The sequence below is a fragment of the Cyanistes caeruleus genome, chromosome 11 (assembly GCF_971803275.1).
Source record: "Cyanistes caeruleus chromosome 11, bCyaCae1.hap1.1, whole genome shotgun sequence".
Lineage (NCBI taxonomy): Eukaryota > Metazoa > Chordata > Aves > Passeriformes > Paridae > Cyanistes > Cyanistes caeruleus.
In genome coordinates, this window is record NC_141711.1 from 19043078 (window position 1) to 19055202 (window position 12125).

The window sequence follows — 12125 nt, forward strand, 5'->3', positions numbered from 1 at the left end:
TTAGTTCTCTCCTTGTTTCTCTGGCTTAAGGTTTATTTTCTACTTCTCCCAGTTTTCCAGGATTCCAATAGCCCTAGAGAGTTCAGCAGTACAGCTCTGTCCAGCTCTGTCTTAGGTGCACACCAAGTCCATTTCAACCTTCCAGTACCTGCAATGAGCCCACAGAAAGATAGAAAAAAACTTATTACAGGGGCCTGGGGAGACAGAACAAAGGGGAACGGTTTCAGATGGACAGAAGGTAGGTTTACATTAGATACTGGGAAAAAATACTTTCTGTGAGGGTGGGCAGGCCCTGGCACAGGGTGCCCAGAGCAGCTGTGGCTGCCCCTGGATCCCTGGAAGTGCCCAAGGCCAGGTTGAATGGGCTTGAAGCAGCCTGGGATAGTGAGAGGTGTCCCTGCCCATGGCAGGAGGGTGGGAATGAGATGGGCTTTAAGGTCTCCTCTAACCTAGGCCATTCTAGGATTATCCAAATCTGTGCTGACTATGAAGAGATCCTTCATGCCAGTTCCAGAAGTCCTGGCCTCAGCCACGCTCCCACAGCACAACCCCCAGAATGGTTTAGTTCAAGAACACTACAGAGATAAGCAGCCCTTCTTTAGCTGCACAGTATTTGCACAGCTACTGGTATTTTTATAGGCACCAGAGCTGCTGCACATCTGTCACCTCTGCGGTGTCCCTGACGCAGGTGCTGGGTGCTCCAGAGGGAATGGCTGCACGTGTGGCACTCCTGCTCTGGGATGGGCAGCACTGCCAGCCCCTTCCAGAGGCACCAGCCTGCTGCTCCTGCCTCACACAGCTCCTCTGGTCACCCCCCTGGCAATTCGGGGCTGAAGGACAAAAGGGTTGTGTTTAGGAAACTGCAGAAGAAAGATTTTGTTGTTAACGCTACAAGTGATTAGGTAACAAGTGGCATCAAATTCAATGTATTATAAGAAATAAGAATCCAGGTGTATTTCCAGGTGTTCTGGACCAGACAGCAAAGTATGGAGCATTGCTTCTCCTCCAGCCCACATTCAGAGACTGACAGTCAATTGTTTCCATCTCTGCAGCCTGTTTTCAAAGATTGGGTCTACAGTAAAAGTCATAAAAATCTCACTTGAGTGTCTCTCTCTGCACTGAGGAGGAGATGTGTGTGTCTAAACATGGCTCCAGGAATCAAGAATTAATGAATATTTTGTAGTCCCATTTTAAGGACATGCACATAAATAAGAGGCCAGCCTAACTGATATTTATTCACAGCTGCTGCCATTAAATAGGAAACCAAGTTAATGGAAAACATCAGCAACTACAGCCAACAGGGGAAGGGGAGCAGATAAATACAAAGTGCACACAACTGCTAGTGCAAACTTTCACTGAGACAAAGAGAAGTACTACTTTTCCAGCCTGCATTGGCAGCTCAGAACTTTTTGATGTGGATTAATTTACCCATCACTAAAAATGAAATTAATTTACTCAGCTGTTAGTAGTTTGATCAAAATGTTAACAAAACTCTGTTAACAGATCAGTTCAGGAGGGCCCTGTAGCTCCTTTAGCTAGAAAGCCAAAATTCCAACTTAGTTAGAAACTGGTGTTTTGTGAGACAATTTATATTATCAGTGTTGCCTCAGATGGTATTTGTGACCCTTAAACATCTCCCTAAACCTCTCCAGGCCACAGATGGGAGGCATGGAAGAGATTATTTCTGTGGAAGTAACACTTTTCCAACCTGGGATCTCTGAATGGTTATTTGTGAAAGGTTTTTGTTTTACTGATACTTTTGTTTTGATTAAAGCTATTCTCACAGTACAATATTTTTAGTCCATTCCAATGCACTTATGAAATAAGTTTGAAAAATGCACAAATACAGTAAATAGTAACAGAGCTAAAAAAGATTCTCAGGTGACAAAAGAAGGAGGAAGTAGGGAAAGCTCAACTTCCCTGCTGGAGGACTATTTCTAAGGTATTTTCCCTCACTGACCATGGGACTGACCTTGTTACTGCAGACCAGGAACCTGCTTCCTAGAACAGCCACTATAAATATGACATCACATTAATTAACCTTTTTTTTTTATTCCTCTGCATGAGTGACAGTACAGTGGAAAGTCTAAGATAATGTGCTTGTTGACTTTTCCATTCTTTGAAGCAGTAAACTGACAAATGCAAGCAGAAGCACTTGAAATAAGCTCCACTTGTCTCATTTTTTTTTCCTGGGTTATCTGCTCAGCATAAGAGACAACTTGTTTCCCATTCATGAAGCAACAGTTCCATACCAAATACTAACCTGAAATGTTCTCTTCTCTACCTATTTCACCCTAAAGTGGCTCATTCAAGCACAGGAAGCTTTTAAGCAGATAGTGGAGCTGCAGCCATGACTAAGTGACAATAATGAGACCAGACAGCTTAAAACCTTGATATTGTTTCTGCCTCATACCCAAGCGGACACCCCACTGAGATCCTTCCACATTTGCCTCCCTTTATGATACTGCAAAAGGCACAGCTCATCAGCAACAACAACATTAATGAGATTTCTATTGGGATTGCAATACATTTTTCTATTGGGACCATTTGGACACTACTATTTGCCTAATTATTCCTCTCCTAATTAATTCTGCTGGCAGTTGCAGATCTTCAGTTACGTAAATACTCTCCTGTGTTTGTTCAATTAAGTGGAAAGATTCCTGTAACCTAATATGTTAACATTAGGATAAAAACAGCTGCATAACCTCCACCCAATACAGAAAATCCTGGAGCTCTCTGAAGGAAAAGCCTCTCGAAGCTCCTTAGACCTCTTATTTTATTCCCCTGTAGTTTCTCATAATTTTCAAAAGCATATTCCAAATATTTTTTTTCCATCCTTCAGAGATGGTAAAAGGTATTAGATTGCCAGTGAGTAAAAAATACTATTTCTTTAGAGAGCTACATGGCAAAGGGTTTTACTACAACTTTACTACACCAAATGATACCACTTAAATCTTTAATGGTTTAAGGAATAAGAGTTCAGCACTCTGCTACATTATCCAGCAGCCATACACAGAGCTGGGGATGGCAACAAAAGTTCTGGTGTATTTTTTCCCCCCCTTTCCTGTGGGGATGGAGAGAGCTCATTTATCCACTTCTTTGGAGAAGCCAGTGTCAGTCTTGTCTTAGAAAATGGGGCCAAAATCCACTAGTAGACCCACAGAAAAGTGGATTTTTCCCAGCAGGAAAAATAATTTAATTGTGCAAAAGGACAAACTCTCTACAAGTGCCCACGTGGCCCATGTCAGTGTTCCCTGATTGTTCCACCTCCTGTGCTGACAGGCCACTTCCCATCCCAAGTTTTCCTACCCAGACCACCCCTCCCACCTCCAACTTCAAGGTGCCTCAGACTTGCACCTTTTTAAGCAATTACCAGTAATATAGAAGAACATCTTCAGTGATCCCATGTCAGTGGTTTCAGTGCTTTCCGCTGTGTGCACTACAGCCTGTTTGCTTTGGTTTATGATGAGTGATTTTCATGGAAAATTGCCTTTCAGGGCAGGAATGACATGCCAGCAGGTAAACACTGAGCGCTACAGGCAGAATTAGCTATTAGGAAATGACAACCTCAAATTTAGGGACGTATTTAGGACAGCCAGAGTTACACAGACCGTCTCGGGAGGCCAGCTGGTGACTGTAATTCAGTTATACCATGGATTTGGTATCTAAATGTTCTTATCAAGAAAATCTGCCATTTCAACAAGGTAAAAGTAGAACAAGTGTTTTAATTCCAGTGGATTTTGACAGTTCTCATGATTACTGCACTTCTACTAAAACAAACACCTCAAGGCACATGGATGGGCTGCTCACAATGTCTCCATTGGCACTCCCTTATCACAGACTTATTTAAGTTTCCGGTTGGAAGCCATCAGCTTGGAAAGAGCTGCTTTTAGGGGTATTTTAATGAGGTGCTGACTTAGAACCCAGTTTTAATACTCTGAAGGAATAACAGCTGATAAGTACCAGCCTCCAAGGCTACATGACACACATTACTTTTTCAGACTATAAACAGGATTACTGAGTGTTACAAAACAGAATTAGACTTTTCATTCTCTGGGACTCTAAAATTATTTCACTGTAGATTAGCTCTAGATTTTTCAAACGTTATCAACGTTATCAAGTCTATCCAATGCAAGAACTTCCAGCAGTGTCAGTTAAGACAGCAATTAATAAAAAATCATTCCAATTAACCAAAGAGCTTCACAAAATAAAGATGACACTAACTTCTTTCCAGAGGACACATTCCAGTTAATAAAAAAACTCCTGTTTAATTGTTCAGCAATAAAGTGCCTCCTGTGACTTGGCATTCCTGCTTATTTGGACTTGTACAAAGAGAACTATTCCACAGTATGTCTGGCATGGATTTGACATTAGTAAATAATATACGTTAAATATTAAATAGGGATGCAGCACATTATAGCCACAACCAAAAAATAAAGCCTTGGATTTTTATCTCAATAGTTATGAAGCAGGAGAAAACTTTGATAGGATAAGGATCAGAATCCTTACAACCAGATGACAGGGAAAATAGTTTGTCTTCACCACAAAGGTACAATCTTGGTTCCTAAATCCAGGTGTAAACATTTCTTTCCCCCACACCTAATCTAATCCCTGTATTCAGCACACCAAGAGAACTTCTCTGCTGAGTTCCCTTCCACCCCTTGTAACTTCTGCAATCACATTTTTCCTTTCAGTTCCTCGTGTTTGGAACACAGCGGTTTTCCAAAGCAGTGCACAGCACAGGCCTGTTGCCCTACAAACACACTTCAGCCTCCCTCCCAGAACACGAATCCCCTCTTGAACCTCTCCCCTTCACCCAGATCAGCAGATAATCCTTCAAACATATTTCAACAGGAATGACAAAAGTCAAACTCAGCTGGAAATTTTATATTAGAAGGCTTATAGCAAATACCTGTACACTGCATTAAAATATGCCCCTTTCTTGTCAGCCTCATTTATCTGCCTGAGATAGTCTGACTAGTGTACATCTAAATAAAATGAGCTCAACTTGGTTTTAATCTCAACTATTACTTAACTTTTAAGTAACACATAATCATAGAAGGGGCTGGGTTGGGAAGGACCTTAAACACCATCCAGTGCAACCCCTTGTCATGCGCAGGGACACCTTCCACTATCCCAGATTGCTCCAAATCCTGTCCAGCTTGGCCTTGGGCACTCCCAGGGATGGAGTGTTCCCACTCCCAGCTTCTCTGGGCAACCTGTGCCAGGGCCTCACCACCCTCACAGGGAAGTATTTTTTTCTAATATCTAATCTATAAGGCCTCTCTCTCAGTTTGAAGCCACTTCCTCCTGTCCTGTAACTCCAAGCTCTCGTAAAAAATCTGTCTCCACCTTTCTAGTGGGTTCCCTTCAGGCACTGGAAGGCCTCAGTTCAGTCATCCTGAAGCTTCTCTTCCCCAGGCTGAAGTACATTGATTTTGTTTAAAAGTGGAAAGGTTGAGGGAGGTGGATGTGAGAAGACATTGGTATGTTTTTCTAATTACATCAGCTGCTTTTTTTATTCTAAAGATGTATCTCTATTTTTAGAAAATGTCTCCCCAGCACATGCACTGGACATGTAGTCAGTGAATAAGTAAGTACCTGGACTTGCTTCATTCACTACTGAGGCAAGGATCTTCCCTTGTGCTGTAAAACCTCAACCTGAAACCACAATTCAAGTACAGTTCTCCTTCCTTAAAGAGAAAAGAGGAAAAATCATTCATCTGATGATGACCTGGAAAGAGACCAGCAATCTGTGCTGGGCTAAAACTAGTAGAAAACAGTCAGATATATCCTGAATTGGAGCTCCTGCTGTCCCAGTCATCAAAATGAAAACGTGCGTGTTCCCAGAAATGCAGTTCTTCTCCAGCCCCAAAAAAAGTCCTGTCCTACCCCATCCCCTCCAAAGAAAAGAGGACAATCAGTGGTTAAAACAAGCATGAGTAAGAATGTAGTAGCACTGCTATAAAACAAGCTTTAGCATGGTCTGCTGATAAACTTGCTGTAAAACAAGATGTAAGAATAGCCCTTGTCCTAAAAACACTGGAACAAGTAGATCTAAATTTTGTACAAAGTAAAGCTGAATTAGAAAACAACATTAACCACCTGAATTTGCCACCTGCCTCTCGCCCAGGTCCTGCCACCTCCACCTCAGAGGCAACAGAAGAGCCCTATCTCATCACTCAAAGATTCATACAAGTTAGCTCACATCTCCAATTTAAATCACAAAGCTGCTCTGGATCACTTTGCCCAGAGCAGGACACTCACATCATCCCTCTGGATGCATTGCAACAGGCAGTGGTTACCAACTGGAAAGGATTAGGAGAAGCTGCAAGTCAGGGAAACAAACATACAATTCCAGCTTTATGTATCAAATGAACATTTCCATAGCAACCACTGACTCAATCAGCCCGATTTTCAGGGTTGAATTGTATTTATTAAAGAAAAGAAGCATAAAATGTTAATTTGAGCCTGTTACAAAAGGGAAATATTCACCCTGTATCAAGAAACTGCTGGGCCATAAATTAAGAACTATAGCAGATTAAAGTGTTTGTATTTGTGCATTTCTTTGGGGTAATATATTCATTGATTTCTGTGGGTAAGAAATTAAGATTGAATTATGTGATCTGTTCAAATACCTCTGCACTAAAAAAAATTTAAAAGTTGAATTTTAACTAAAACTTGTAAGAATAATTCAAAAGTAACAACAAATTATCTTTCAAAAAAAACAAACCTGATCAAGTTTGCAAGCACATATTCTCACTCATTTTTCAAAGTTTGTTGTAATTCATCAGGAATGAATATGTTCCACAGAGGTTAAAAACATTGGGGGTTGGACTAGATGATTTTTAGTGGTCCTTTCTAAACATTTTCTCTATAGCTAAAGGAGAGAACTGACTGATTTCTATTTCATCCAGCTATTTGTTAATTAAAATACATACTAATGGCAACATATCAACCAACCCTCCATTGTCACATACTTCAGTATTCACCATTAAAACAGGTATCTTACACATAACATTTTAAAACACTTCTAGGTCATAGAATTTACTGGCAACCCAAGTATTACCAAACTTTACATTCCCAGAACTATAGAAAATGAGATGAGAGCAAAGCAAACTTTACAGATCAGATTCTATGCCCAGACAATCAGACGAAGGCAAGGAATCAAACTATCACAGCATGAGCAAGTCTTCAGCTGAGCTTCTGTTGTGTATATGCAGGTAAAGGAGCAAGTCAGAAAGGGCAGTGTGAAAAAAGATACAAATTAAGATCTCTGCAATTAGCTGTTAATTCAGCTGAAATGAGACACCACTAGCAACTATTAGGTGTTTAGTTTTGCTATCTTCCCTTTTATCACCAGCACAAAAGTCAGCATTTCAACAACTGATGTATTTTCCTGTCTGAAACCTGGCTTCAGAAACGATTTAAGGGCAACGATGGCTGTTGGCTGTGTTCAGAGAGCCAGATCTAGAACTGGTGTTCCACAGAATCCTTGAAAGCCTCTGGAGTGAGCGACTTCCTGAGGCTTTCTGGGACTTTCTAAAGCTTTGACACGCTGCAGAAGAGAGCTTGGACTGTGAAATTGACTAGGACAGTATTTGTGGCCACTGCTGTAGGAGGGCTTCACCTCTGTAAATATTCTCTGTGTGTTTTGAGTGGCAATGCCTCTTACATGCCAGCAGTCATAAGGTTCTGTGGATCAACATCTAGTCCATTTATTTGTGAAATAAGCAGCTGGAATAACCCTCTTTGATTCTGATTACTTATCCAAAAAGAAGGCTGGCAACCTGCTCATACAAAAGATCTGCCCATTTTCAGTATTTGCACATTTTTGAGGCAGACACTGGGGTTGTTATTTGTGTCTTGTCACCCGGGTTTGGATGGCAGGACAAAAAAAACTGACTCCGGGTCCTGTTTATAAAATAAGCTTACCAAAACTTAGATGGGGGAGGCCCAGTGTGAAATAGTTACAGTACTTGTGATAAAGGAACAAAATTACACAATTGACATTATCTTCTAAGAGGCCAAGGCTGGCACCTTTGCTCTTCATACAGGACAATTTTCACTTTCTGATCTGATAATATTTAAAAAAAAAATAAACAGAAGAGGAATAAGATAGAAATCAGGGACTTCAGATTGCAGAGGATGGGTCAGATAATCCTACTAATTATTTTCTAGAATTAAGCAATATTAAATGCTATTGAAATAAACAGGTATCTTTTTTTTTCCTTTAACAATCGAGATTAGGAAGAAGTTTAAAAAGAAAAAGCAAAAGAAAACCAAGAAGGTCATCTGAGCACAAAAATCCACTGACAGCCTGCAGGAGACAGTCTTATTTGTATTCTTAAAATCTACTGCTGCTGCCAAGGCTATGGAGTTGATGTGCTCTGTTTACACAGGAGAAGTCAGAGCCCAAGACAACTGCAGCACTGCCAGGCCTGGAGGTGGAGGCACTACTTTGTTTTAGGGACATTCCCACGTCCCAGTCCTCAGTAAAGGAAGAAAATCACCAATGGCAACAACACTGAGTAAACACAAAGCACATTTCAATGCCCAACTGAAGTGCCCAGAGGAGATAGACATTAACCACCCTCACACTCATCCTCAGGACAGTTCTGTCTCCACACTTGACAGTTCTTCCAATGAATGTTGCTTGGTTTGTTAAAACTCAGAAGCTTCAAATAACAGTGCCCAGTGTAGTTATCAAACCCCAAAATAGCCCTCTACCAATTGATTAATTTATTTCCCACTGTCATGTACCAAGACTTTGATCTTAGGTCAGAACAAAAGAATTTGAGCCTCCTGCCATGTTAGACAAAGAGAGATTTTGAAATGATATAAGGACAACCATTACCTGTTAGGAGGTTATTCATGAAGAACAGGAAGTTCAGGGGAGAAGGAAAGAAGTCAAATTGCTTTCCAAGAATATGAAGGAAAGCTTTTTAAAACCAGTATACTTTGCCATTTTATCTTTGCTTCTTTCCCAAGACAAAAGATTTTGCATTGTGACTTTATCACAATTGGTTTTGTGTCTAGAAAATTAAATGTCATTGTTCTCCAAAATGATAAAGCTGCAAAATAAAAAAAAAAAAAAATTTAAAAAAACCACAAAAACAGCCCAACAATAAACACAAACAAAAACCCCAAACTAATAAACAAACAAAAAAACAAAAGTATTTCAATTCAACTGCAAGATACATAAAATGCTACCTGCCAGCATCAGTTGTCTGGTTCTGCCAGGGTGTAAAGGTTTCCAAACCAGCATAGCATGCCTGAAAGATTCCTGTAGTAGATTCATCACAGCGGAGAAGTTTAGCAGGACATGAGGAAATACAGAGATTATCATTTCAGAAATTGGATAAAGGAAACAATTTCTTCAAAGCTCTCTGCTATGGTTATGTTCATTAATTTACCACAAGAAAAACATAAAACAAACCTTTAAAATAGATTATCAAACCAACAGTGGAGTTTTCAGGACTGAGTAATTTTCCCTACTCTGTGAGACTGGGCTTAAGCAGATGCCACTCTTGGAGGGAGCCTGGGAGCACTAATACAGAAGGGGCAATTCCACCCTGTCAGGAAGAGGAGCTGCTCTTTCCACTCTCTGTGGTCATGCAGTTTGCCTGTTCCAGACTGGGAGGTTGGAAATTCTAACTAATTTAGAAGCTTTAGATATTGCTTCAATAGAAGATATTTTTATTACATCTCCTTTACAATATAAGAATTATTGTCTTTAAAATTAAGTTTAAAGCACTACTCCAATATAAAAGAAGCTTTTCTAAAAGGTACTTTAGCCCCCAGAGCTCAAATAAGATTATATAAACAGACAAGTATTTGTTAGCACACAGAATCTAAGAGGCCTTGTGTCTCAGGTATTGTCTGATTTTTTTTTTTTTTGTGTAAAATGCTGACACATTTGGTAGGTGCCAACAGGTTGAATAATCCAACAGGCAGCTCTCTTTTCACTACCTACCATTACCATCACAGCATGAAGACTGGTTTTTGTCAAAATAAATGAGGCTATTCCATATGACATTTTCCTCAGTAACTCCAACAGCTGTAACCTGAAACAGGGGGGAAAAAAAAAAGTTAATAGCCAAGTTAACCCCAAAACCTTTTATTCATTTAGAATTTAAAACACTGACTGCACCACATAATCTTGGTTTTTATGCTTTGCTCTTCCTCCTCTTCTTGTCAGTACAAACCACATACCATGCATACTTAGAACCTGGTATACTCCCAGTTAAATTGGAAAACATGGCAGCATCCAAGCATCCACAATTACCTGCACTGAGATGTACATGGATCATCATTTATCAGTCACTTTGCTTATGCAAAGTAGGTATTGCAAACCACACAGATGATAAAAGGAGTGTGTGCAGAAGGTATCCAGGAGATAAAAATCTATGTGGATCCAAGGCAGAAAACATGCTTTTAACCTAAAAGAAAAATCAAACTCCACAGCTGCCTTTGAGAAACTACAGCATGTCAAATTCAGCATTGTTTTCGCTTAGATCATCTCTCTTAAAAAGGCTGTAGATGTTGGGGTGTTTTTTTCTTCAAATTTAAGCTTTTTCTAAAGCTGGGCTAGGAAAAAAAATGAGACTGCGAAACAACTTCATGTGAGAAGCCTGTGAAGATGTTCAAAGCATGGCTTCCCTACTTCCTATGCCTTTTCTTCCCACCATGACTGCACTTCATTTACATGTATGAACAGCACAGATGAGAGCCAAGATAAAAAATTTAAAAAGCTGTGATGTTTTATATCCCATTACCAAAGTGCCACATGCAAACCCAAGCTAACAGCCCTCTGCTAGACAAAGGGGAACAGAAATAAGATCTGGCACACTGGATGTCAGGTAGGAGCGAACATATTGGTGAAAACTACTGTAGAACAGGTACTTTATCACAAGTGGCAAAAATTCCTTCCCAGGATGATTCCAGCAGGGGCAAGAATTAGGTTTCCATTTTAGAATTCCAGCTGCAGACAATTGAGTTAGGTTTGCAATCTGTAGCCATCTGACCCAAGGACACAGCTCACACACACACACATATATATATATATACTTTGGAACATCTAAGCATGGGAAAGAGTGCTCTGGCTTGCTAAAGAACTCAATGTTCAGTCGCTTGCAGTGGGGCTGTTCTTAGGGGGCACCCAGAAATAAACCAAAATAAGGCCCTTTATGGCTTTGGGGGTTAGTGTTTCTTGGGGTTTGTTTTGTTCGTTGAGGGGTGGATTTTTGAAGATGTGTAGAGAAATTCTAGGGGCAAGCACTTTACATTATTAGACCATGCTAGTTGTCTTACCACTGACCACAATGGAAAATAAATTACTTTTACCTGGAATTATTGGTGATTCAAGATGCGACAACACAAATATTGTAGCCTTAGAAAAACAATGTGTATGGACATTCAGGTGAAAAAAACATGCACAAATATTCTATTCATAAAAATGAATCAGTTCAACATTTGCACACTTGTTTGTACAAAATTAAAGGGGCAAAGGACTAACTTTCACCTGATACTCCACATTATTAAACAGAAAAAGTTACCAAAGGACAAATGTAACACTGGCCATTAAACAAAGGAAAGGTTCCACCTTTCTTCAGATAAGCACTGGAAACAGCACACGGAATCAATCTCTCAGTGAGCTTATTCTTTGGAAAGAGGACTCCTTGTTCCCCAGGGGTGCGTGGTCTGTTGTGTGCCCACAGGTCACTGTCCTCACCTGCCTCCCAACCTGGCATCTGAGCAACAGGGCTTCTGGCTTTGGGTAGGGCACCATTTGAGACCATTTGAGTCTCACAAACGAGACTGTAGGATCTGAAATAACATAAGGCTAAATTCAGGAACTTGTCAGACACAGCAGGTCACGTTACTGAGCAGCACAAAGGGTTCTGTGTTTAAGAACCTGTCTTGAAAGAGACACCACAGGTGTCTTACCTGGAACTCAGCTGCTGGTACTGGACTCATCAAAGCAGACACTGCCTGCTACCACTCTGTCAAACAAACTTGAGAGTTGGGCTGGAGATGGAAGGAGAGGTGAACAATTAACAATTTGCCTAGAAAATGAGAATTGAATTTAAACCAATTTTTTGCCTTTTCCTCTGTTCCAAAAC

The 12125-nt window shown here is 40.4% G+C and overlaps 1 long non-coding RNA gene across 3 annotated transcripts in view; it reads right to left on the bottom strand.

Annotated features, from left to right (window-relative positions):
* Nucleotides 1-12125, bottom strand: part of LOC147651057 (uncharacterized) — a 16794-nt gene continuing 4669 nt past the window's right edge. For 2 of the 3 annotated variants that reach the window (XR_015275024.1, XR_015275023.1), the window contains 7 exons: nt 11950-12030; nt 11735-11829; nt 9977-10067; nt 9214-9286; nt 8858-9074; nt 5602-5693; nt 1-148 (listed from right to left, as the gene is read on the bottom strand). This is a non-coding gene — a long non-coding RNA (uncharacterized LOC147651057). The remainder of the gene's footprint in view (nt 149-5601; nt 5694-8857; nt 9075-9213; nt 9287-9976; nt 10068-11734; nt 11830-11949; nt 12031-12125) is intronic. The other variant, XR_015275025.1, reaches the window with a different exon arrangement.